Here is a 4,103-nt window from a genome sequence, read left to right on the forward strand (position 1 = left end):
CATCGTTGGATTCCTCGCGCCGAGATCTTTAAAACTAGATCCCATGTTGATACGTTTTGACGAACTTTTTTTTCACGAAAAAAAACAGACGAAAAAGCCGAACCGGGAGCACGGGTTTTTTCTCTTTCCGAAAGAGGCACGCCCGTGCCTCTCACGGAATCACAACCGTGCCTCTCACGGAAGCAAAACCGTGACTCTCGCGAAAGGAAAAAAAAGAGAAAACGCGTTTTTTTTTGTTTCCGATGAGGCACGGCCGTGACTCTCGCGAAAGCACAACCGTGCCTCTCGCGGAAGCAAAACCGTGACTCTCGCAAAAGAAAAAAAAGAAAAAATGTGTTTTCTTTTCGTTTTCGAGAGGCACGGCCGTGACTCCCGCGAAAGCACAACCGTGCCTCTCGCGGAAGCAAAACCGTGACTCTCACGAAAGGAAAAAAGAAAACGCGTTTTTTCGTGCGAAAAAAAATTATTTTTTCATAATTTTTTTTATGGAAAAGCTAAGGAAGACCGGTGGAAAACCAAAACGTCAAAAAAAACCGTTAAAAAAGCCAAAAACGCGTGCGGAAAAATAAGAAAAAACAAAATTCAGAGGGAGCGTCCAGAGCGCGACACGTGGCGAATGGCTGAGAGCGCGCCGAGTGGCGATGATCGTTACGAGGCTCCCGAAGGAGCGCTCGTTAATTAGTTGCTCTCGCTAGAAGTTAAGTTTAAAAAACGTCAAGTTCAAAAAAAGTGAAGCTTTATTTTCACTTGAAAAAAAGTTGAGTTTTATTTATTTTTGATTTTTCTCAAAAGCAATTTAAGTTTTTTTTTTGTGTTTCAGAAAAACTTCTGTTTTTTCCCTATAAAATAGTTAAGTTTTTTCTAGTCTAAAAAAAGTTTAAGATTCTCTCTTTTCCAGTTAGGTTAAGTTTTGGGGAGTGACTGGTTGCAGCTCCCTGTCAATATGAATCACGAGGCAAATCAGTCAGTCAAGGACACCTTTCCTTAGTTGCAAACTGAGAAACACTCGGTTGCAACCCACTTGCAACTCACATGATGCACGAATCATAAAGCAAATCTAATGGTCGCTTTGCATCCACCAGTCGACCAGGGTAACACCTTCAAAAATAAAAGAAACAAATCAAAAGTAAATTCTCGATAACAAATAAATCCTCAATCTTGAACCAATGTCAGTGGAAGTCGGGCGTTGGGGCAGTTGACCCGACATATCTCCGCCCTATGCTAATGGGCTAAATGCCGGTTGGCCTTCATATAGGCCTCGTCTTGGATGGGCTAGGGGATGGCGGACTGCTTTGTCATTTCCGCCGCTTCCGTGACCTTGTACTCCATGGCGAAGCACGCAGCCGGCCGGCTCTGCCGCCACCTCCTCCATTGGCTGCGGCTCCGCCTACTACTGCTCATCTGCCTCCTTCTCCTCATCCGACTGCTACCCCCCCCCCCCCCCCCTACCCCCGCTCACCCGTCTCACTATTGGGAAAAAGGCTTATAGATGGCCTCAAATTAATGGCGGGCATAAACAGGCACCCGCCACTGCTATTTTTTTAAGGAAGCTGCGGCGGGTAAAAACAGTCCCGCCACTGCTTCCTTTCCAAAATAGCAGTGGCAGGTAATAAAACAGGCCGCGACTGCTCTCTCCACAGCAGTGGAGGGCGGAAATAATCACCCGCCACAAGTGAACTCTTCAAAAATTGCCCGCGTGCTGAAAATGAGCAGTGGTGGGCGCTATGGAATACCCACCACTGGTATGGAAGGTATGACTGGCAGGCAGTATTTGTGCCCCTCACAGATAAATTGTGCTGAGTGCTAACCCACGCAAAATAAGTTTTATCTATCTAGAAGTTAGCAGTGAGGCAGTATTTATAGCCGTCATGCTTGTTGTCATATTTGGCTTGTTGTCGGTATGCGTTGGTCATGCTTGCTGTCATGCTTCACAAAATTACCACAACGGCTTGGTCTTCCCTAAAAGATAATGCTAGCTAGCCCACACAGTTATATTGCCGCATAGACACTTAGCAACCAACGTTGATTCCTGTACTCGTTGATGGTGTGCATGATGCGCCCGCGAAAAAGACGGTCGGGAGAAGCTCCACCAAGTGAGGGCGGCGCACCCGATGCTTTCACTCAGTCGCAGATGCTCCTACAAATACCGCCAGATCAACTATCACAGGCTTCACATCCCACAAGCACAGATCACAAGTAAAGCACGTCCTCCTTGAAACTATGGGAACAGCAGAGCTCGCAGGTGTAGGCAGAGGCTCGAGGTCGTCGTGGCCAGAGGCGGTGGGGCTGCCTGTGGCCACGGCGGCGCTCCTGATCAACGGGGACAGGCCCGACATCGCGGTGGCGGTAGTCGAGGGACCAATCAGGCGGGGAGGGGAGCCCGACCCTAAGCGCGTCATTCTCGTATCCGACGCCGGCGTCGTCGTCAAGACCCCCGTGGTCGGCTAAGCTTAATAACAGGCCCTGGCGTGTAGTGCAACTCCTAGATACACACCGTTCAGTGTTGCCTATGTATCCAATTCTCTAGGCACCGGAATATCTACCTTTTTGTCAATAATTTCTGTAGGCACAGAAATATTTACCTTTTGGTCAATATATTTCAACCATTATAGTTATACTCAAGTTGTGATAAATATTTGGCTGAATTTCAAGAGAATGTTTCCTGGTCATATCGGGCCTTAACACGACGACTTCCCGACTGTCTACGACAACAAGTTTTGCCGTCTCCGGCGAGGGAGGGGCGATAACGGCGCCGCGTCTTCGGCTCGCTGCAGTGCTTGTAGTTCTCGCTAGGTGTTCTATGAATTTGGATGTGTTTTTATTATTTGTGGTGTTCGTTGTACTGCTATAATTGAAGATGAATAGATTGAAAGTTTTCTCGCATAAAAGCTTTTATTTTCTTAAAGGGAAACGCTTACTGTCGGCAGGCCGGCTTAAAGTTTGGCCGGACGCGATCCCACCATTTGATCTAGACCAAATCCCACGGTCCCAACCCACCGCCCCAACATCGAGCCTTATCCACAAAAGGAGAGACGCCCCAGCCACTCGTTCCCCCCTTTCTACGTTGCAGCTCCTCTCCCGTGCCTCCATGGATTTCTCCATGCAGCTTCTCCTTCCCCTTTTCTTCCTTGCGATGCAGCTTCTTTCTTCCTCCTTCTGTCAACTTTTCCTGCCGATTTCGCGCCATAGCTTCTTATCCCAGGGGCTGTCGCGAACAGGGAGCGTTTTTGCTGCATGGAGGCTGATGGCGCTAGAGAGAACACACTGGTCGACCGTGGTGCTACAACCGGCAACCGGCGTTGCTGGAACGACAGCCGCCGTTTTGCTGATACCGACAATCGTGCAGCACTGGAGGCGTGCTGGAACCGGCTGTCTCCATCGGGCAGCGGCAATAAAAGCTGCAACCTCCAGCTGGATTTGCTGGAACCAGCGGCTGTTGATGATACAAGCACGCCATTTTTTTTGCTGGAAAGTCGATGAGGTAGATTTTGTTGCTGGAACCATGTTTTTGTTTTGCTGGAACCAACCTCGTTTTTTTGCTACCATCTTCTTTTGATTTTGTTGAAACCAGCTCAAAATTTTGCTTCAATCGTCTTTTGATTTTGCTGGATGCAACCTAATTTTTTGCTACCACCTTCTATTGATTTTTTAGAACCAGCTCAAAATTTTGCTACAAACGTCTTTTGATTTTGCTGAAATCGATTTTTTTTGCTGGATCCAGTTATTTAATTTGCCTCAACCGTCTACTGGAGGTGGAGCTACAGCCACTGACGACGGCGAGCCGGAGGCAGCGACCAATGGGGCCAGAGCTACAGCCAACCCACGTTTTTGTCTCCGTTGGTGTTGATGTATAAAATTGCTGCAACCACCATCTAGTAGGGGACGAAGCTGGAACCGAGGAGTGGCTGAGCTGCATCATAAAAGCTGCAACAGGGGAGATGAGGATGGTGACCGCCGGCGAGCTGTAGGGCAGCGTCGTTGTTGCGAGGCGGGATGCCTGGGGCTGGGGCTATGCAGCGAGCGCTGCGGTCAGATATGCGAGGAGGACGAAGCAGCTAGATGCGGCAGGCTGGAGGTCAACGATCCTGCGTGCATAGCGGAGG

The sequence above is a fragment of the Aegilops tauschii genome, chromosome 1, assembly GCF_002575655.3.
Source record: "Aegilops tauschii subsp. strangulata cultivar AL8/78 chromosome 1, Aet v6.0, whole genome shotgun sequence".
In the NCBI taxonomy this organism is placed as follows: Eukaryota; Viridiplantae; Streptophyta; class Magnoliopsida; order Poales; family Poaceae; genus Aegilops; species Aegilops tauschii.